General features: G+C 45.7%; 1 long non-coding RNA gene across 1 annotated transcript; it reads right to left on the bottom strand.

Moving 5' to 3' along the window:
• Nucleotides 1-13,947: 13,947 nt before the first annotated feature.
• LOC149349192 (uncharacterized) lies at nucleotides 13,948-19,761 on the bottom strand. The gene is made up of 3 exons (XR_016289391.1): nucleotides 19,628-19,761; nucleotides 19,010-19,085; nucleotides 13,948-14,204 (listed from the first exon to the last, which is right to left on the bottom strand). It is a non-coding gene; the product is annotated as an uncharacterized LOC149349192 (long non-coding RNA).
• Nucleotides 19,762-22,883: the final 3,122 nt, after the last annotated feature.

The raw sequence follows: 22,883 nt of genomic DNA, 5'->3' as shown, positions 1-22,883 counted from the left end.
GTTTAGGGACCTGTTGGTCAGGCTGGTAGAGAAAGTGGCTGGCGTGAGCAAAAATTCGACTAGCGCGATCACACCTTTCAAATTTGGATCTATGCTCTCGTCCCTGCGTATCACATGCAGGTGAGCGCCGGCCAACGGCACCCGTCGCTATAGGGGCCGTAAACACTGGAGCACAGCGGTGAAGAACGTGCGCTGCTCGGGGACGGCGGAGGGTCCAGTCAAGGCGCACTTGTTGCGCTGGTGCCGCCAGGTGTCGTGTGCTGACGGAACGCCCACAAGGACGTACAGGGGCGGGAGTAGCGGAGGTCGTCCGGCACTGTCCGATTCAGGCGGAGCCTAATGGCAAAGGCTCGGCCGGAGGAACAAAGAGCCGGGCGCCGTCCCCGGGGGCCCCGGGCCCGTGATGGATTCGAGCCATCTGAGATGATTCCTGCGCCGCCAGCGCCCCAGGGAGCTCGCCGCGCCGCCACTTGATTCATCTTGCTCAGGGCCCGCGCTCCGTGCGCCCCGCTCTCCATCATCGGCCGGGAGCGGCGCGCAGCGGCCCCAGGGGAGACGGCGGCACGCGCCCCGTCGACCGGGGGAAGCAGCGCAACAACCCGTTTCGATTGCACGGGCTGCATCAATGGCAGACCGAAGCGCCAACTGGAGGCTGGGTCTCAAAGCAGGGTTCCCTTCAAACTACGACCCAGACAAACAAGCTTAGCGCTTGTGTCGTCAACTTTTTTGGTCGTGAGGCACTGCTCGCATTAATGTATCACAACCAAGTAGCCACAGCTAACGGCCAGCTCAACTTCGGAAGCGTTATCTGATCCAGCGTCGCCGTTCTGCGAATGCTCGTATCCGAGAGAGGGCACATGCAATACAGTGGGTCACTGTCTTGTAACGAAAGACCAAGCATAAAGGCGTGCACTGCAGGTGGTTTGCCCCTCTTCATGACAAGCACAGGACCTCCCTTTATCCTTTTTTTCTTGCGACGCTGAAACCGCCGCACAGCGCAGAGGTCGCTCCGAGCGAATCGGCGATTTCGCTTTGAGCTAACTGGCTGCTATCCTCTTTTTGAGGGGTCGACACTTCCAGTCGTCGCCGATCCGAGCAACTAGCCGCCCCGCCTCTCTGGGATATAGCTTGCCGGGGACAGCTCGTAAACACGTGGCTCTATTCCTTGAAGTGAACTTCCGTATACAAAAAAAAAGAAAAAGATGGAAGCAGCAATTTTTTATTTACATTTTATTTGTACAACAACCTTTGCGCCTTTTTTGTTGAAAATTAAATGGTGAACGATATAGATATAACTCTTGCCATTAATGTTAACGGCTATGTGAGCAATATTCATTTCGATGCCAGGGCAAAACGGGTCGTTGGATGAGATATCCCGCCACGGTGGGTCCAGCAAGGTCAATGCACCTGTTCGGGCATTTCACGAGTGCGGTTCGCGGCCCTTATTACTCATTTCGGAGAAGGGGCTTTGTTCCGTACATGGGAACCTCCGATAAGGCGGCTAGGCGGCGCGTCTTGTGAAGCCAACCGAAGGGATGATCCCCACGCTGGCGTCGCTGCGTCTCATGATGAGACAGGTGGCAGCGGTTTATTTTAAAGAAAAAATTAAAAAAAAAAACAGGCGAAGGGAAAGAATGTTGCCGGCCGCGTCAATTGTCATCTAGTATCGTAAGCACACGAGCTGCAGTCGGCGGAGGTGAAAGGGAAAAGATGGCGAGGAGAAGTATAGAGGGGAGCGATAGCAAGGACAGGGAAGAGCTTTTTATATGCTATTTATAAACAAAAAGTAATCAAGTTCGCGCCGCTCGCGCGCAAATGTCTGGGCTCTGCCCGAAAATAAGAGCGTGCGAGCGACCATTGTGGACAATCATTCAGAGAAAACGACAAATTGTACGTAGCGTCCTGTCTCGAACTAATCGCGCGCGTGGCACACTGCACGAGCGGCCGAGGTGGGGCGCGCGGCCTCGTACCGTCCGAGGTAGCACCTAAGGAGCGTGCATGCCACGCGGCACTAGCTGGAAAGGAGCAAGCGGGAAGTCAAGCCCGCCTGCTCGCCCATGGTGGGATAAAGACATTGGCTCCAGGTCGCCCCGACGAAGTTGCTGGCCACCGCAACCGTAGGTGAATGCCACCGCCGTCGTCACCGCGCCGGCGCCAAGGCAGGACAACTGCGGGGCATGGCAGGTCCCCGATACCTCGACAAAAACTACGAATTTTACTCCTCTAACCTATAGGACGTAGAATTGTGTGCAATAAAACAGCCGCTAACACGTTGAATGTACAAGGAAAGGGACTACCTTACACATCACAGACGAAAAACCTTTGCTGTTTTACGCCAAAAATCACATCTTGCCCTGTGAGAGCCCGCAAACGGACGTTCGGGAAGATATACAAACGCTTTTTTTTTGGGGGGGGGGGGGGGGAGGAGAGCGACCGCCCCCTCCCCCCCCCCCCCCCTGAACCGCCACTGCCTCTATTACGGCGTCCCTCATAGCCTGTGCCGCTTTGGGACGTTAAGCACCCATAAACCATAAACCAAACAGCGCTGACAAACAGGGTGAACGAAGATACCGATACAAACGCTGACTAGAAACCACATGGTTTACTGCGAAAAAAGGCGGCAATATACAGCAGCCAGGCAAGCCAAAGCAACAGAAGGGAAACAAACACGATGCAATCACGATCGTGACATACATCCTGGAGATGTCAAAGCCGTCGCTGATTAAGAAAGACGAGCTCCTGTAGGAATAGGGCCGCCGACGGTTGGTTGACACATGTGTCGCCTAATTGATATATGTCGAAAGCCTCTCATCTTTATGTTTGGCCAAGATGGTGGTCTGGTCCAAAAACACCTTTGCAATCGGCGCAATGAGTGACTTCCGAACTTCGTGACTCAGTCACGATGAATGCAATTGCTTATTTCTACGGTCACAGCAATTTGCGGCAACTAATAACACCCAAAAGGCGCTTACATGGGCGGGACATTAATTCGTTTTGAAGAAACCATGACACTGTCTCAGGCTGTCTGTTGGGAAAAGGGTCTTCAACGTCTAGGTAAGACAGGCACTTCTACAGGGAGACCGCTTCCTCGCGCTCGCTCAGACACGACGACTCGGAAATGGCAGTTTTGTTTTTGTGTTTTGGCCTTGAAAAGATGGTTAGACTAGATGCCTTGGCAGCCCTGACTGAAGAAGCTAGTCTTAAAAGGCCGGCGCGTTCACGAAGCTAAACTGAGCACTTGCTCCTGCACTTTCGACGGATTTCTCATGGATCTCACAGATTTCATTTCTCTCAAGTTAGCTTGGATTGTAGTTTGAGCCTTCTCCTTGTAGACATCGTTTGCAACGAAGACAAAACCACGCTCCTTGTCTGACTGTAGGAGCTTGACGCCAGCGTCTTTGAAGGCCGATACTGCAGGAGGGAAATGGCACGTGCTTCTTTTCTTGACCTTCTCAGGGAGGGGTTCCGGGCACGCATGCTCATGTTCTCAATGAAAAATTCCTTTCAGCCGTTCTCCTTTTATTCGGAGGACTGATGCCTTTGGAGGGCCATGCTAAGCGTGCCTGTCGCATCTTACGAGCCGAGACGTGGAGGCAAGTGAGGTTTTAGACTGAGTACCTGAGCGTTCTGCCCAGAAGCAACGTCTCTCCTGAACTAAGGAATAAGAGATTCCGTCGAGGTCAGCGTGTAGCTTCGCAAGCAGCGGAATTCACGTAGCGCCAGGTTCTTCCTTCCTCCCTCGCCGAAAAGGGCCTGCTGCCACACTCAAACCAGATGTCGTGTTGTCGAGCGCAAGTGTCCCACTAACGGTGAATGAGCTGCTGATGCTGGTGACAAAATACTACGAGCATCCGCGACTCAACAAAACACAACACCTCTCACTTGTTGGAACCGCTGCGAAGAGAGCAAGAAGGCATGAAGCTGGTATGAAGAAAGGCGCGGAATCCCTTCCCCGATAGGTCAAGAAAGGAAGCACGTGCCGTCTCACTGCGGCAGTATCGGCCCTCAAATACGCTGGCGTCGAGCTCTTACAGTCGGACAAGGAGGGTGGCTTTGTCGTCGTGGAAAGCGACGCTTAAAAGACTAAAGCTGCAATCCACGCCAACTTCAGAGAAATTAAATCCGTGAGACCGTCGAAAGTATAAGAGCAAGCAGTTTAGCTTTGTGAACGCGCCGGCCTTTTAAGACTAGCTTGTTTAGTCAAGGATGCCAAGGCATTTAGGCTAACCATCTTCTTCGGTCCCAAGACACGCAAAGAAAGCTGCCCTTTCCGTGTCGTCGTGTCTGAGCGAAGTACGTCGTAGTGCGAGGCAGCGGTCTCCCTGCAGGAGTGCCTGTCGCACCTAGACGTTGAACATCCTTGATCTTGGCGCATGATGGCCTTAGCCGCTCATGTGCCATAAAAACCCAACACAACACGTTGAACATCCTTTCCCCATCAGAAAGCCTGAGACGGTGTCAGAGTTTCTTCGAAATGAAAGTCTAGCCCATGAAAGCGCTTTTCAATATTATTCCTTGCCGCAAATCGCTACTACCGCAGAAATAAGCAATTGCATTGACCGTCACGGAGGCACGAAGCTCTGGAACTCTTGTGGTACGAATGTTATCGTGTTTCTAGAAATCCTCAGATTTTACTTACCGTCCAGGTTCGCTAGTGCAGACAACAGGTTTTTCATCCAAAAACAAGGTGTTTACAATAGATCCCGCCTCGTTCCCGCCTTAGTGACTTGTTCTTAGCCTCTTGCGATAGGCAACTTCAAGCAAAAATTGACGGAGGCCCCTTTGTTAAAGTTATGCGTTATGCAGATGATTTTTATTTTTTTATTGCAAAGGTGGCGCACAACGAACTGTTCCTCAGATTTTCGACGTGTTCGGTACTGAGCTCAGTAATTTACAGTTGACCACAGAGTTTTCTACTGGCAACAAACTAAGGTTTTTATATCTGGAACTTGAGCTATCGGACGACCGTGTATCTTGGATGTGCACGCCGCGCTCCGGGAAGAGCCATCTTGCCTTCCAGTCGGCCCACTCTAAGATAGTTAAGCGCGGAATAGCGAAAATTATTGGGAGAGCCGCTCTTTATAGGTATTGCATACATAAAGCTGAAACCAGCTTTGATCCTCAGGTCACCAGGCTTACCGCTGTAGGCTTTCCGATGAAGATCTTATCACGCGTAGCAAAACCAATACTAGTTGAAAGCAGAGCTCCGAATTGTGGACGAAAAATAAATAATAGGAACGTCGCGTGCATGCCGTACGTTCACTATGTATCGCATTGCTTTAAAAGATTATGAACAAAGCCAGCGTGAAGCTCCTTTATTCCGCCAGTAATAAGTTGGGAATGCTGTGCAAGAGAGCGAACCAAGAAGTTAGTAGACATTAATTGACATATTATCTGCATTTTGTTGTTTGCCAGTGCTGGAGCGTGTATCCACTCCTCGGTGATCTGCCACTTATGTATCTGTTTGTTTTGTTTGGTGTGTCTGATACGCATGCGTCTTCTGGTGACCTAGGTTGGCTGTTTCTCGATTAAACTTCAGTTGTTAGTTCAGCGTTGTCCTGTGTTCTTCTTCTCCTCGTGTCTCGTTGTTTTGTTGGTGAAGTTATGTCTGATGTACACCAACTAGCCCACATGGGCACCTTGTTAAAGAAGTTAGTAAGAAGGCGCGTCATTAGAAACGCCTAAAGAAATTTGTCTAGAGCTGTTGTGGCGTTGTTTATAAGATTCCACTGTATTGCGGCCGATTTTACATCGGGCAGACCGGGCAGTGCGTCAATGAGTAACTACTCGAAAGACCTAGAAAATCATTCCTGCCAAAATAACATAGGATCTCATTGCACCGATTGGAAAGACTGTGAGGCGTTTTTGGACCAAACCACCATCTAGGCCAAATATAAAGAACTCACGCCTAATATCAGGGGCTTTGCACGTACATCAATTTGGCGACACTGTGTCAGCCAGCCGTCGGTGTCTCTATTCCTATAGGAGCTCGCCTTTCTTCGATAGATGGTTTCGATAGCTCCCAGATGCAAGGGCGTCCGCAGAATTTTTTGCAGGGGGGGGGCCCCATTGGTTGTTGGCGCCGGAGGGGGGGGGGGGGTATATTCGTAGCAAAAAGGCACTATTTGCGGAGTGAATTTATTTATTTACATATAAATAAAAAATAAGTAAAATACACACATGGAAGAAAAATTACAAACAGCAAATTAAAGCGCGGCTAGGAGAGATACATTGGAGTTTATCAACGAAGAAACAATTAAAATTAATAAAAATGCAAAAAGATACTATCACTTCGTGGAGAAGAGTGCTCAGTCTTGCTGCATACGGGTTCTCGACTCACCCGGATTGATGACCAGCACACAGCACAATATATTCACAAACACGCAACTACAGTCACTCAGTCAGTCTTCCTTGAACAGCAACTCTAGGCGCTTCGGATTTTTCTGGGCGAATTGCGTGGGGACACGGGTGATATTCATTTCTGTGCTTCATTACACGCTCTCGGTGCACACTCATCATACACATTGATTGGAAAAACGGTTGAACGCGTACGTTGAAAACAAAAGATGACTATATATACAACGAAAACTTATTTACAAGATAAATGCACGCTCGCAGCTTCATACACCTCGCTCCATCTCGCCCGCGCATCCGCACAGTCGAGCAACCGCACACACTGCTCGCCGCTCGTCGTTTTCTCGTCCGCTGTCTTGGTTGTTCTCAGCTTCGTTGACAACCGGCCACTAAAAACACCGAAGCACAAACACAGAGGCGCGCGCACGTGTGGCTTTGGGGGTGAAAGGAACGCCGCGCGACTTCCGAGGGGAAGGGACACTCGCCACTCCGGTCGGAAAATTTGTTTTTGTGTTTTTATGGGGTTCAGAGCCCCAAAACGACTCAGGCTATGTGGGACGGAGTAGTACAGAGTTCCGGATAATGTCGACCACCTGGGTCTCTTTACCATGCACTGACACGCACAGTACATGGGCGCTGTTGTGATTTGAGGCCCAGCCAGAGGTGACAGGCGAGCCAGGCAGGCGCCATCGGGCTGCGTTGACCAAAGGCGCTGGTTTTCGAAGAAGACGCAAGGAACGCTGGTGTGGGGGCGCATCTGGAGACTGCGTCGCCGTGAACAAAACCAGCTAATCCCCTTTGCCGAAGATTCTGAAAGCGGCGCTTCTACCGCACTGAGCTCTCCCGTGGATCGGAGGAGACAGCGAGCGGCGGCGGCGCCAACTCATCGCCCGCTCGCCCCTGAGCAGCCCGACAAAGCGGGGGTGGACACGGCTCATTTGTCCTTCCCTCCTGAAGAATTCATCGGTGGCCGGCGTACGAACGTATCCTGATTATAGCGAGCGACGAAGGCGAAAACAAGATGCCCTGTGCACTGTCTGCCTCCATGTCGCTATCTCTCTAGAGATCAAAGAAACAGACACCCATCTCAAGACGGCTCGAAACACATGCTCGCCGGTGCCGCTGTATGTCTGCAACAGGTCGCCCTTCAGCAGAGCTAACGATGGCGTGGTTTGAAAACGGCGGAGCGACGCGCGCCCGGACGCGGCATTTCGCAGATGTGCCCCAAAGCGTGGAAGCGGGGCTGCTTTTACCCTTTTGGCTGAGCGCACCATCGCCCCTGGCGTGCGGCCATCACTCACGGTTCGAGTGAGTGATTTTCCAGGGGGGTGCAGCCGCCCCCCCTTGCCCCCCCCTCCGGACGCCCATGCCCAGATGTATGACACGATCTTGATTGCGTCGTATTTGTTTCCCCTTTGTTTTCTGGGCTGCTGCTGCTCTATATTTCCGCCTTTTTTCGCAATAAACCATATGATGGATAGCACAGCGCTTGTCTGTGTAAGTTTTTCTCTCCCATTTGTCAGCGCTCTTTCGTCGTTTTGTTCAGCTGTCACCTCAATTTCGCTATGATATTGGCCGTGGCGTCCACCTACAAATTGTGGCAGTTATGCGCCTTTTGGTTATCTCAAAACAATCGAAAGGTTTAAACTGCGTTGATTTCGAGGAATGGAAAACAGCAGGACTGGCTCCCTGCGTCAGTGGAGAGCTTAACCGTGCCTTGAGGCAAATGGTGGCTATGACCGAAAAATCCGCCGTTCACTCTGTTCATCGGTGTTGGAGTTGATAACGTTGTAGACTTTGTTGATTTGGAGGAAAGAAAAGGCTCATAACTGACTCACTAGCTCAGCGAACGCCTCAGTCGCGCTTTGGAGCACGGGTCAGTGGCGTCCACCTGTAAAAAACCGTGCTTTCGCCCAATATTTCGGGCATAGCAGTGCTAAACAGCCGGTAATTTTTTCTCCCGCTCGGTGGCAACTTGCGTTCTGTGTTCCGCACGCGTTACTGCAAAATGCACGGCGTGTTCCAGACCGCTGACCGCTTCTAATGACCCCTTCCAATTACCCCTTTCAAGTGCTTTCCCCAATTCCAACTGAGTTCATGCGCACTGTGCGCTTGCCCAACTAACGCAAAAACAGGAAGTTTTTAAAGCGGAGTTTGTGTATTTTCTGACGTAGGGCAGATCTCAAAGCGGTTTTATGTGCAACTATATGTACCGCCAGCACTCGTCATGTCGGCCTTGTCTGGCTCCCGGCCGACGACACCATTGCTCTACCGGAGTGATAACAATGGCATACAAAATGAACTCTGACGTCGGCCATGAACGAGTCAGCACGTAGACCCTGGCGACAGCCTGCATTTATTTGTTTTGCGATGTTTTTGCAAAACTCTCACCGTGGATGGCGTCATGCCGCTCCGCAACGAAAGAGCTCACAAAGGGGAACAATGAATATATTTGAACTAATCAAGCGATTGATACATTTCTCATTTTTTAAATTTTTTTTACCGCAATGTAGCATGTAGTAATTGCATAATGGGGGGACATCGCTCAAGAAAAACAGCCGAAAAACTAAAATAGCACCACAACGGCATTTAAAGAGCATTCTGGAATGCATCATAACAATATGTTTAAGCAATTAACACTGCGGACATAACGAATACAATATAACAGCATTGAGACATGAAAAAAAGCCTCATCATATTCAAGGGCTCAAGCAAAAACTAAAGAAAAACAAAGAAGGCCCAATAAACCGAGCCAAAGATGAAATTTTCATTCCTATTCTATTATAATATGTTGCACTGAATTAATCAACCTATGCCAATCAATATTGTTAACTACAGGATAGGGGAGGCCGTTTCATTTTCTTGTCGTTAGGTGTGACATGCCCAAAATTCTTGGACAAAAAGTTTGATTTGAAATCTGTATGGTACTGTGATAGAAATAATATACCTACTTTATTAGAATATGTTGCACTGCATTAATCAATTTATCCCAGTCAACATTGTTAACTGCAGGATAGGGTAGGCCATTTCATTCTCTTGTCATCAAGTTTTACATGCCCAATAATCTTGAACAGAAATTTTGATTAGAAAACTGCATTGTACTGTGATAGAAATAATATGCTACTCTGTTAGAATATGTTGCACTGTATTATTAAATTTACCGCAATCATTATTGTTAACTATATAATAGGGGAAGCCATTTCATTCCCTTGTCGTCACGTATAACATGCCCAACATTCTTGGACAAAAATTTTGATTAGCAAACTGTACGGTACTGTGACAGAACTAATACGCCTACTGTGTTGGAATATGTTGCACTGCAATAATCAATTTGTCCCACCAATCTTGTCATCAGGAGTGACATGCTTAACATCCTAGATCAAAAATTTTGATTAGAAAACTTTACGGTACTGTGATAGAAATAATACGCCTGCTCTGTTAGAATATGTTGTACTGCATTAATCAATTATATCCCAAAGAAAACTGTTCACTACAGGATAGGGGAGGCCGTTTCAATCTTTTGACATCAGGAGCGACATGCCTAACGTTCTAGGACAAAAATCTTGATTAGAAAACTGTACAATACTGAGATATAAATATTACGCCTACTCCGTTAGAGTATGTTGCACTGCATTAATGAATTTATCCCAATCAATATTGTTAACCTTATAACAGCGGAAGCCTATTCTTTCCAACAAGCCTAAAAAGCCACGCTACTATTCTTTCCCTTGACGTCACTTGTAACATGCCCAACATTCCTGGACAAAATTTTGATTAGATCACTGTATGGTACTGTCATAGAACTAATTAGCCTGCTCTGTTAGATATGTTGTATTGCATTAATCAATTATATCCCAAAAAATACCGTTCCCTACAGGATAGGGGAGGCCATTTCATTCTCTTGTCATCAGGTGTGACAAGAGAATGACAAGAGAATATGCTGCACTGCATTAATATATTTATCACAATCAATATTGTTAACTACATTATAGGGGAGGCAATGTTGCGTCTCTTGTAATCAGGTGTGACATGCCCAACATTCTTGGTCAAAAATACTGATCAGAAAACTTTACGGTGCTTAGATAGAAATAATAAGCCTAATCTGTTAAAGTTTGTTGCACTGCATTAATCAATTTATTCCAATCAATATTGTTAACTACAGGATAGTGGAGGCCATTTTATTATCTTGTCAGGTGTGACGTGCCCAACATTCGTGGACAAAAATATTCATTATAAAACTGTATGGTACTGTCGTAGAAAAAATACGCCTACTGTCTTAGAATGTGTTGCTCTGCATTAATCAATTGATCCCAATCAATATTGTTAACTACAAGATTGGGGAGCCCATTTTAATCTCTTGTCGTCAGGTGTGACATGCCTAACATTTGCGGCCAAACATTTTTATTAGAGAACTGTGTGGCGTTGTGATAGAAATGATGCGCCTGCTCTGTTAGAATATGTTCCACTGCATTAATGAATTGATCCCAATGAATATTGTTAACTACAGGATAAGGAAGGCCATTTCATTCTCTTGTCGTCAGGTGTGATATGAACAACATTTTTGGACAAAAATTTGGTTAGACAACTTTACTGACTATGATAGAAATAATACGCCTACTCCGTTAGAGATTATTGCATTGCATTAACCAATTTATTCCAATCAATATTCTTTAACTACAGGATAGGGGATGCCATTTTATTCTCTTGTCGTCAGGTGTGCCGTGCCCAACATTCCTGGACAAAAATATTGATTAGAAAACTGTGTGGTACTGTCGTAGAAATAATACGCCTGCTCTCTTAGAATGTGTTCCACTGCATTAATAAATTTATCGAAATCAATATTGTTAACTACAATATAGGCTAGCCCATTTAACTCTCTTGCGTCAGGTGTGACATGGCTAACAATCTTACACAAAAATTTTTATTAGAAAACTGTATGGCACAGTGATAGAAATCATAGGCCTACTCTGTTAGAATGTGCTGCACTGCATTACTGAATTTATCCCAATCAATATTGTTAACCATATAATAATAATAATAATAATAATAATAATAATAATAATAATAATAATAATAATAATAATAATAATAATAATAATAATAATAATAATAATAATAATAATGCTTTATTTTCCACCAAATCAAATACAATTTGATGGAGGAGGAGAGAAAAAAAGCGGCTATCCGCTTGACGGAGTTCTCCTCTCCTTTTCAGACGGCAGTGACAGAAAACGAGGAACTAAATTGAACATCAAGTCATAGATGAATAAAAATATCAATATAAGCAATGTCTGTAACCGAACAGAATACGCAGAAATCAAAAGGGGGTATCAGCAACGAAAAAGGGGTATCAGCACAGTAGACGACCAGTCATCAAATAAGAAAAAGGGTGGAGAGCAATTCATCAATCAGGAGTTGATGTATTAGCACTTAACCAAAGGAACAATCATACTACGCAGAGAGGAGAAGGTGATTTCACGGAGGTTTACGCCTGCTTCAATTAACTGGTTTTGTAGATACGGTAGTTGGTAATTAATTCTTTGACGACCGTAGCTAGTTCTTGTGAATGGTAAAACCCATTGTGGTTTGTGGCGATGCGGATGTGGTGAATCGGACTGATGCAAAGGAGCCATAGAGGAAATGGTGTCAACATGGCGCTTTTGCTCAACTGTATACACGCGCAGCAGTCTGTAAGAGGTTTAATATGGTAATAATGTTGAGGTTAGTTATCAAATCCTGAGTTGTGTGTCTAACGGGCAAGTCATAAACTATATTTCCAAAGGTAAAAACTTGCGCAAACAGTAGAAGAAGAAGGAGACGGTACAACAGGACAGAGCGCAATCCTGTTGTACCGTCTCCTTCTTCTTCTACTGTTTGCGAAGTTTTTACCTTTGGAAATTATGAACCAACTCGCCCAGAAGAAAGTACTCATAAACTATACGAAGGACTTTTTTCTGAAGTACTAATATCTTGTGTAAGTTAGTATGTGTTGTTGTTGCCCACACTAATGTGCAGTAGTTTAGGTGTTAACAGAACAGGGAATTATATAAGAGAAGTTTGACTGTCTGTGGTAAAATATGTCTGTGGCGTGATAGAAAACCTATGACCTTAGATGTCTTCAACATGACATGACTGACATGGTCATCCCACAGCATATTTTCGTGAAAATAAACACCAAGTGATTTGAATGATTTCACTATTTCAATTTCTTGTGATTTATAAGACAGAGCTAGTTCTGCACTACAAGTTTTATTCTTCGGACGGAAAATTACAGCTTTGGATTTTGACACATTTATTGAAAGAAAATTTGAGTCTGACCATTCCTCTAGATTCTTTAATATGCGATTAGCAAGCATGTTTAGATCGTCACAGGTATCACCAGGTATAAGGATAGTAGTGTCATCGGCATAAATGATAAAGCGGGCGGAAGTGTCAATAGTTACAATGTTAATAATGTAGAGATTGAACAGCAGAGGGCCAAAGATGTGGCCCTGAGGGACACCGGTATTAACTGAGCGTTGTGATGATTTGAAGTTTCTAATCTGAACATAATGTTTTCGAGATGATAAATAAGATTTCAAGAGATGCAAAGCTTGTCCTCGTATCCCGTATAGTTCAAGCTTTTCCAAAAGAATACTGTGACTAATCCTGTCGAACGCCTTCATGAACTCCACAAATATGCCTAGTACTAACATTTTGTTTTCAAAATGTTCTAATATATATTCCTTTTCGTGAAGAAGGGCAAGCTATGTTGATTTATTCTGTCTGAATCCATACTGTGAACTAGTAATTATGTTATGAGATTGCAGAAATTTTTCCATTCGTATTAGCACGACTTTTTCTAAACCTTTAGAAAATACTGGAAGAATACCAATTGGTTAATTGGTCTGTAATTACCAAAATCATTCTTATTACCCTTTTTATACAGGACAGTCACCTTTGGTTTGGTTGACGGGGTTTAACGTCCCAAAGCGACTGCACTCTTAGAAATAAAGGAGTGCAGAGGAGTGCCCAGAACACACTTTGGAGGAGTATTTGCTTGTCCCATATTCCACTCCTTTTTCCAGAATAAAATGACTCCCTCTGGACAAAGAGTGATTGAACACCTACTCATGGAGTACTGTCCTACTCCTGCAATAGAGTACAGGCACTCCTCCGAGGGAGTAAAGCTACCACATTGAAACAGCATCCTACTACTCTTTCAGGTAGAGTTCCAGGACTCCATTTGTTAGAGTGACTATACTCCTTCAAGTAGTATCAGCCCAGATCTTATTTTACTCCTTCAAAAGGAGTTTCACGTGTTTTCAATGTATCCTACTAACTTTCTTATTTCACGTATTCTTCAGAGCAAGTTGGTCATATGTTTTGCAGGATCCACCTGCGCTACATCTACAAAAGAGTAATGAGCAAAAGGGATTATAATCTTTGAGTAGAATAATTTTTGCTCATACAACTACTTTATGGCTACACTACAGTTTGCACATTAGTATGGTGCTCTGTCTGCGTTGGAAATAACAATGGTTCAAGAAATAATGACACAAATGTACAACACTGATAACTTTTATTTCTCAAGTCATTGCTGTGATTGCTGTGGCTGCCCAAAACACGCTCGGGAGGCGCTCGCTAGGATCAAGCCCCATTAGTGTCTCAAGCAGCAGACAAGCCCGCTTTGTTTTTGGGGTGTACTTGACATTAAATGCCAAGAACACTGCCAAAAGCAAAGTAAACCCATCTACCAAATCCACCGCAGTGAGCTGTAAGCGCTCAAAAGAAACTAAGATGCTGGATGATGCCGTAGCTTGCTCGGCTGAGTGAAGGAGCTTTGGCTATGCGTGCATTTCACCGGGTGCCTGCAAACATGAATGAAAATAATGCAAGTAAGAGTCAATTCCAATGCCCTTTTCATACTATCCTGCATATAACCCCATGAAAAAAAGAAAGAATACAACTAGAATGTACTGATCGTGTGTGTCATGTCGCCACTAGTGTGTACCTATATTGTGACCAAGTGCAGACACCTTTCAATGCAAACCTTCATTCAGAGCTACAATTTTATGAAGCCCAATACAATTATCACTATGCTAGTCCTTTCAAAAGCTGTATGCATGTCAAACAAGTACATATTTACCAAATGAAAATTTTAACATGAGCAAGCTCTTCTGCAAGTATCATGATCAGCCTGACTACGCCCACTGCAAGGCAAAGGCCTCTCCCATGTTTTCCAATTAACCCTGTCCTTTGCCAGCTATGTCCACCGTGTTCCTGCAAACCTCCGCCCATGGAACTTTTTGCTGCTTCCTGCTGCGCTTGCCTTCTCTTGGAATCCACTCCGTTACCCTTAAGGACCAGCGATTATCTTGCCTTCGTCTTACATGCGCTGCCCAAGCACCCTTTTTTCTCCTGATTTTGACTAGGATGTCTTCAACCCGCGTTTGTTCCCTCACCCACTCCGCCCGCTTCCGATCTCTTAACGTTACGCCTATCATTTTTATTTCCATAGCTCGTTGCGTTGTCCTTAACTTAAGCTGAACCCTCTTCGTTAGCCTCCACGTTTCTGCCCCATAGGTGAATACCGGTAGGATACAGCTGTTGTATACTTTTCTCTTGAGGGGTATTGAAAAACTGCCATTCATGATCTGAGAGAACCTGCCATATGCACTCCACCCCATTCATATTCCTCTAGTTATTACCCTTCATGATCCGGATCAGCGGTCACTACCTGCTCTAAGTAAATGTATTCCCTTATCATTTCCAGTCATTTCTAAAAACACACCTATTGTGCTTGACGGTTTCTTGTCACATAATACATTGTGCAGTTTAAAATATAGGGTAACCTTGAATCGGGAAAACACTTAAACCAATGACAGTTTTCTTGCTGAAGAGAAATGGCTGTTGCAATTCCTGTTTCTCAGATACCATTAACTGAATTTCATGCTCTAAAATAGTGAAGGAAAAATTCAAAATTTTTCATCTCAAAGAGGCAGACAACAAATTTCAGTTTGATTTGGGTTGGTTTATGGGGTTTAACGTCCCAAAGCGACCCAGGCTATGAGAGACGCCGTAGTGAAGGGCTCCGGAAATTTCGACCACCTGGGGTTCTTTAACGTGCACTGACATCGCACAGTACACCGGCCTCTAGAATTTCTCCTCCAAAGAAATTCCAGCCGCCGCGGCCGGGATCGAACCCGCGTCTTTTGGGTCAGCAGCCGAGCAAACTTCAGTTGCACATTTTTTTTTTGTAATGATGCATAAGGCATTACTATGCACGGATAACCACACAGTATTCGCCTATGACTGCTAAATAATTTGTAATTAAATATCTTCTCTCTCCTGCTTCACTTTTAAAAACTGAGCAATGGCAATGGCATCAAAGGTCAGTATAAGCCAGGGGAGGCATGAGGAAAACTGCAATATAATTGCGGCTTCGTCATTCATTGTGATTCCGACTCTTAAGGCAGGCTGGCTTTAGCATTGTAACTAATTAAAACGATGAAGTAGCGATATCGTAGCTTTTATGTGCCTTCCATAACCTATACTGAACATTGATGTCATAGCAATTGCTATGCTATTGAAACAGGGAAGAAAAGCAATCTGGTTGTAATTATTTAGCGATTGGAGACGAATACTATGCAACAATTCTATGTATACGAATGCCCCAGCACGTCGCTACAAAGAACACACATAACCAAAAATTTGGTGATTATACTCATTTAAGGTATTACTACTTCCCACGCAAGAACACGACAGCCATGTGTAAACTTTTTGCTTTCATAGTAATAAAATCTATCCAACGACAAGTTAGGCGCAGCATGTCTGCTCTTTATAAATATGCAATACTGACAATGTTTGACACTAGCATTTGGCATGAACGAGATAACTGTGATTACTTCGCACATTACGAGCCAGTCCATACTATTATGCACAATTTAGATTTGCAAATGTAATGTGTAATTCTCTATGACTGCCACGTTAGTGCACTGCAAACCAATGAAGTTGTCTTGCATTTGCAATGTTCTCACTACTTTTATGCAACACTGATCACTTCAGTATATCTGCATCGTTCTGTTAGACGGCCACGGGATAGCTAGAATTAAGGCTATTTCGTGTGATGGAAACCATTGACTAGACAACAAAGAAGAAAAGCCTCAACTACTGTCCTGGTGCTGGGACGTCTAATAAGAGCTCAGAAAGACTCTGTTTCAATACGCCAAACCCTCCGCATAACATTACCCTGTGCGAAAATACCCCACCCCACCCTAGCTTGATTTCTGTCCACATGCACCAAGGCTCACTGCACCTGTTATAAATATTGCCCTAAATATTGCAATCAAGCTGCCCGTGTATGCATAGGCTATCTGTGCATGGAGAAAGAAAGAAGTTGTTAGGAATGTTTCACACCAAAAACAGAAAAAAAGGCAGCCTGTTTCTCAGAAACAGCTAAGAGCATTAAATGGTGTGTCCAAAAAGATTAGGCTGCTTTGTACTTATTTATGACAACGAGAACTGTCAGAGCTGCGCTTTCAAAAATTCAGGAGCTTTGTGCACAAACGTAGCTTCCGTATGCACGTCTTGCAGCACCAACGCTTCCGAATTGAAACGACCGATGAATATGCACAGGAAAAAGCAAATAGAGAGTGCTTGAATTTAAAAGAAAAGCTACCTTGCACAATCAGAAATTTCGCGACAGAACCTTCCAAACAGTGACGTGTACTGGTTGCGGTATACCGAATATATACCTAGCAAATAAGTGTGCGCTTTGTTAACGAGCGGGATTCTGTGGCGGCAATGCTACAGCTCCAATTCCGAAAACCTAACGCTGCAAAAATTGAGTTTTCAAAATACGTGCGAATGCACGATACACTTTTGCACGCATTTAGAACTTTCAGTTGTGAAACACAGACAACGAATCTTGTGTATGCGTCTTCCTTGGCTGGTAAAAAAATTCTTCTATAAGTCTCCAGTTTGCCTGTGTACTCCACAAATTCTAGGATCCCTGTCCGCTACATGTCAAATTTCACTGAAGCGAAGGTAATACAACCGACAGCTGATGATCTGCTAGGGCAACAGGATTTCAAAAGTTTGAGAAGGGCAGTGGGCGTCCAATCCAGGTGGAGTAGTGAAATTTGACTAGTAACAGACAGGGATCCTCCAATCTGTGGAGGACACCGGCAAATTTGAGACTTACGGAGGAATTTTTTTACCCGCCAAGGAACACGCATACACAAGAGAGAACCACAGAGGACTACGGCTTTTACCAGCCCTTGTCCTGTGCGGTTCTCTCTTGTGTATGCGTCTTTTTTGGCTGGTAAAAAAATTCTTCCATAAGTCTCCAATTTGCCTGTGTCCTCAACAAACCGCAGGATCCATGTCCACTACAAGTCAAATATTTCAACTCCACCTGGCTTGGACTCCCACCGCCCTTCTCTGTGGAGAAAGGGTGACAGCAGCTGGGAAAGGACAAGGTTAACTGCAGATCAACTGGGGAAGCATTATCCTGCACTGATTTTGACGGCAGGTTCACAAGACAAACAAAATCAACTCGAGGAGCGGGGTGCACATCATGCGACTGAATGTCAATGGCCACTGAAAATGGCACCAGCACTGTGGAATGCACATGCAGAAAACGAGACGCATTTTTTTGTCAACTTTGAGTAGCAGTCTACTGCACTTTTAAAGAGCAAAGCTCTCAAGTATGGCAACACTGGCACTTTTTGTTTTACTGGGGTGAGGGTCGTCGTGAGGGTTGAAGTCCATATTTCTTTTCCATCCACTGTGTTAATTGCGAGCTATGTTTACCTAATAGGGGCTGGGCATCTAACATCACCGTTATTTCTTTGCAGCAGTTAAAACAATACAGCATACATTTTATAACATGCTTAACGAATTTTTGGGAGCAGCATGCTTTTACCCTTCTACTATTTGTTGCTACTGAATCAGTTTGGCGTTGACAAAAGATCTGTAATAAGGAGTAATTACTCATTGACATCCACTCGAGCACAGCCAAATGGCTACAAAGGAAAGCTATACAGCTTTCGCAGAAACTTCGTAGTTAAAGAAAGATTCGTCCTGGTCCGGTGTTCGAACTCAGAACCACCACTTCACTGGAGCAGTCGCTCTACCAATTTGTCCAACCTGGACGGCAAGCTTATGGTAGGGCGAGAGCGAAGTGATCAATAACTCGAGTGGGAACTGTGTTGGTCCAATGTTTTAGGACCCCTAAAACATTGGACAAACTGAGTTCCCGCTTCATGTTACAATACTGAGTGACATTTTGGTCTATACACCAGAAATACCGGTAAAGCATCATGATAGAACACAATGTTTTTTAAAGGGATAAAGGAATATGTTCGCCCTTTCAGAGGGCACATATGCATAAGAGGTAACATGTGTGAAATAGTCACTGCACCTGAAGCAGTGTAAACTCCATTATGTTAACAGCAGCAGTCAAAAGTTTCATGAGCGACTATTTCATACAGATCATGCAATTACATTCATGTAATTCAGGATCAGATTCATGTGATTATACAGGGAGGTACTGCTGCTAAGTGCACGTAGAGCTCTGCATGCATTTCTAAACCCGGCTGTGAGCCTATGTCTACGAAATTTTTCTAAATAGGCAGGTAAGGTATGCATCACTGCAAAAAACAATACCTACCACAAACAGCTGAGGAGAGATAGCACAGCCAAAAGCTGGAAGCACGAATGGCCCAGTAGATACTGGCAGCTGGCAACTGCAAATAAATATGTCAGAGCAACTGTTGTCAGTGGCCCTAACAATGTCATGAATGACAAGAGAAGAAATTGTCTACTGCTTCATAAATTAGAATAAGGTATTAACATAGGAACACAAAAAGCAATGAGATGGCCCATGACAAAAGAAATGAACAGATTGTATGTGATGCACCGATATACATTTTTTAAGTAGATTTACATGACTGTCACAACCGCATAGAAAGATGAGCAGGCTGGAATACCACTATTTTTATGCATGATGAAAAGAGCGTAACTATTAGAATATAGCATGCACAGGATTTAATTATTACTACTAGGGTGCTTTGCAGCAGCACCGAAGGTATTTTTAAATTGAACGTAGCGACCAGTAGACCCGTCTGCTTTGCACAAATGACGAGAGGATGGAAAAGGCATGCATTCATTAGCAAGAAGCACGATATCTCACATCACAGCATGAAACGAAAATTGGTATTGCATTTAACAAATTTGCACAGAAATAAAAACTGCCTAGTGGCAATGCAACAGCAAGGGAAAAAAATACCGAAGAAAACTGGTGAGTGTGGTGCAGGGAGGTCTGTGGGTAGGGTCTCGTGCCTGGGAATAGTTCCGAGCGCGGAGAATCGCCGGCAGCACAGCTGGTGGCAGTCAACCAAGAATAAATAAGAGAAAGTGAAAATCAATAACAAACCAGCACCGATATAGCGAACAACTTGAAAGCGGGCCGCACAAACGAGGGTTATAGCAAAAAGCTTGAAATCCTAAATAAGTGCGCAGTTGCATCCCAAACAGTTCTCAAAATCTGAAGGCGAGGAAGCATCGACACCTACACCTCAGGGCAGACGCAACAACGATCTAACTTTGACATAATACTGTGTCAAATTCTGTTCCATGGGGAAGCACAGATAAAAATTTACAAATGACTAGGCAAGGGATATGCCCCAGCCTTTTACACACGCGGTCATTGTCCCCGAAAAAATTGTATGACAAATATTAAGGCGTAAGCACTAATCCGACGAGTACACACACTGAGCACTGTCTGTTGGCAGCTGGCCTAGCGCGAGTACTCTGTCGCACGGCACTGCCGCTCATCGTCATCTTCTAAGTAGCACAAATCAATCTGACGGGCACCAGCCGCGAGGCAACTCGACCGTTGTCAGTTCCCTTGTCTGTCCGCAGCTGGCCTAGCAAGAGCGCTCTCTAACGTGGCACTGCACGCTCATCATCCTCTCCTACGTAGCACAAATCTATGCTATTGGAATGTAGTAAACATTGTCTGTTGTTTTTCGCAGCGCTAGCAAGCGACCGCATAACTCCGTTGTGATAACTGGTGGCATTTTTATTTACCGCGGCACCCGAGTACTAAACGCAGATAGAGACTATGGAGCAACAGTTGCCATGCGGCCTATACGCCCGTTCTTTTCTGGTAAAGGCCGATTCACACGACGGTCCGTTCGCCCGCTGCCGCGGCCGACAGCGCGCCTCTCAATGTGGTGACGCATGAATACGTAGTGCGCGGGCCGCGGGCGAACAGACCGTCGTGTGAATCGGCCTTAACGCATTATAGCTGAGGCAACCGCACGCAGACTGCCTGCACTGCCATCCCTATATAGGCGCACAATAATAACGCGTGCGAATAGAGATCAGAAGTAAAGAAACGTACACGGGACTCACCGTTCAGACGGCTCATCAAGGCTGAGCAAAACCGCACATTCTTCTTCGTTGCCTCTCCAGATGACAAGAAGTCGTAGCGCTACCTTTCTTCACGGCTTTACCCGGTCAAAATCACCAGTGTTGAAAGGGCGTAATTCTCGTCGTTGGTTTCCAAACACACTTGTGTTCTTCATACACGTCCACCGCACGAGCACTCAAACAATGCTACGAAAACCCAAATAACACACAACGTGACGACGGCTGCAGTTTTGCCTGTTTTGCTTCGTTGAAAAAACCTACAAATGCGCTTTTTTTATTACTAATATTTGAATTGCGTTCGCAACAAAAACAAATTATATTTTTTCATTTTATTTTTTTTATTAAATGCGAATACCAAAGCGCTTTTAGATACTTTTGCTGACATGTCGTTTGTAGAAGCTGCGATCCTGTGATCCCATCCCCGGGTGTCCTAGGAGACGACGGCGCAGACGACGCTGTTGACGGAATGCAATTTCGATTGACGGCAGCGAAAATCCCTTAAATGCGACAAAAAAGGCAAAGAAACGCACCGTATCGCAAACTGGTTTATATCAAGGATATGTTCGACGCGAGCGGTAGGACAAAGAGCAGCTGCGATGCATTACTCTACGCGACACTGGCATGCTCGACGGAGATCTACATGAAACAGAGCTTAAATGTGACCCGTACAAGCGGATTACTGTGATATCAACTTCGTTACGGAACTACAACGATACTTGCTTCACACTTTAGCTTATATTCAACAGCGGCCCGCACTCGCCGCATCCTGTTCGAGTGTACTTTCACTAGCAAGAGCCCACATGCATGGAAGCCGACAGAAGCAACTGTCTTTTCGAGTTCAGATTGTTCCGAGAAATACGAGCAGCTTACTTTAGCACGTACTCGAATTCAAGTTCCCAGCCTGTGTGTCACGTACGGTGACGATGGCGTCGAGGACGAGCTTAAGGATCGCCTTAACGTGGCCGCAACGCAGCCGGTATCCCAAGCATTCGTGCGCTAATTGTTGTTCACCTGTACTGCGAACGTGCGCTCAGTCGCAGGCCAGCCGCTAGCTGCTCGATTTGCCAGCCTTGCGAGTACAATTCGCAAGTTTCTGAGCCAGTCTGTGAGCGAGCCGAGCTTTCAGCAATGACGCTGCTCGCGAGCGCGCCGCGCGACGAGCTTCGGCCTGCTCCCTGGCTGCCGTATTCGTAGCTAAGCCTAGGAGGTTTCACTTCGATGCCAGAGCTGAGAGCGCTTCGAAACTGGCTAGCGCTGAGGTGCTACTCTTTACATTGTAAGTACGTTTTATTGTGAACTATGTCTCGTAGTGAAATAAAGATATGCTCGGGTCCACCCGAACGGTGATGATGGCGTCGAGGACGAGCTTAAGAATCGCCGCAACGCAGCCGATATTCCATGCATACATGTGTGCTAAATTTGTTCACCTGTGCTGCAAACGTGGGCATAAAGGCTCGCTCAATCGCAGGCCAGTCGCTGCTCGATTTTCCAGCCTTGCGTGCGCGATTCGCAAGCTACGGAGCGAATCATTGAGCGAGCCGAGCTTTCGGCAACGACGCCGCCCGCGGTCGCGCCGGGCGACGAACTGTGCGCTGCTCGCTGGCTGGCCTTGTCGTCGCTAAACCTAGCCGATTTCACATAGATGCTGAAGCTGAATGCGCTTCGAAACTGGCCAGCACTTAGGTGCTACCCTCGGCACCGTTTTACTCTGAACCCCGTGTCATAGGGAAATAAATATACGCTCGGTTTCCGCGACCCCTTCAGGAGCGGAGCTATAGCAGAGGCCAGGCGAACTCCAGAGCAGCAGCAAAGCGGCTATGGGAGGAAATTTGTATGGCTGTTATCGCTTCTACCAACAACTCGACATTGGCTAATGATACTCTATCCCAGAGCTTTGGTCGTGAACAAACAATACCAGTGCATTTTTCTGACGCCGGCAGCCGGCATCCAGGCTGGCAGGCCGGCCCCGAGAAGCTAGCGCGCCCTTACGATTGTATGGCAGTGGCGCACATCAAAACCGCCACGATATTCTCCTCTTCGCTCAGGTTGTAGCAGCACACTGCTAATAACGAGGAACCAGACCACTTTAAAAGACTGAGCGCGAGGGC

This window comes from Amblyomma mixtum, chromosome 3 (genome assembly GCF_055824585.1).
Source record: "Amblyomma mixtum isolate Tamu chromosome 3, ASM5582458v1, whole genome shotgun sequence".
In the NCBI taxonomy this organism is placed as follows: domain Eukaryota; kingdom Metazoa; phylum Arthropoda; class Arachnida; order Ixodida; family Ixodidae; genus Amblyomma; species Amblyomma mixtum.
Note: the sequence above shows the minus strand (reverse complement) of the source record. Positions and strands in the feature narration are given on the sequence as shown.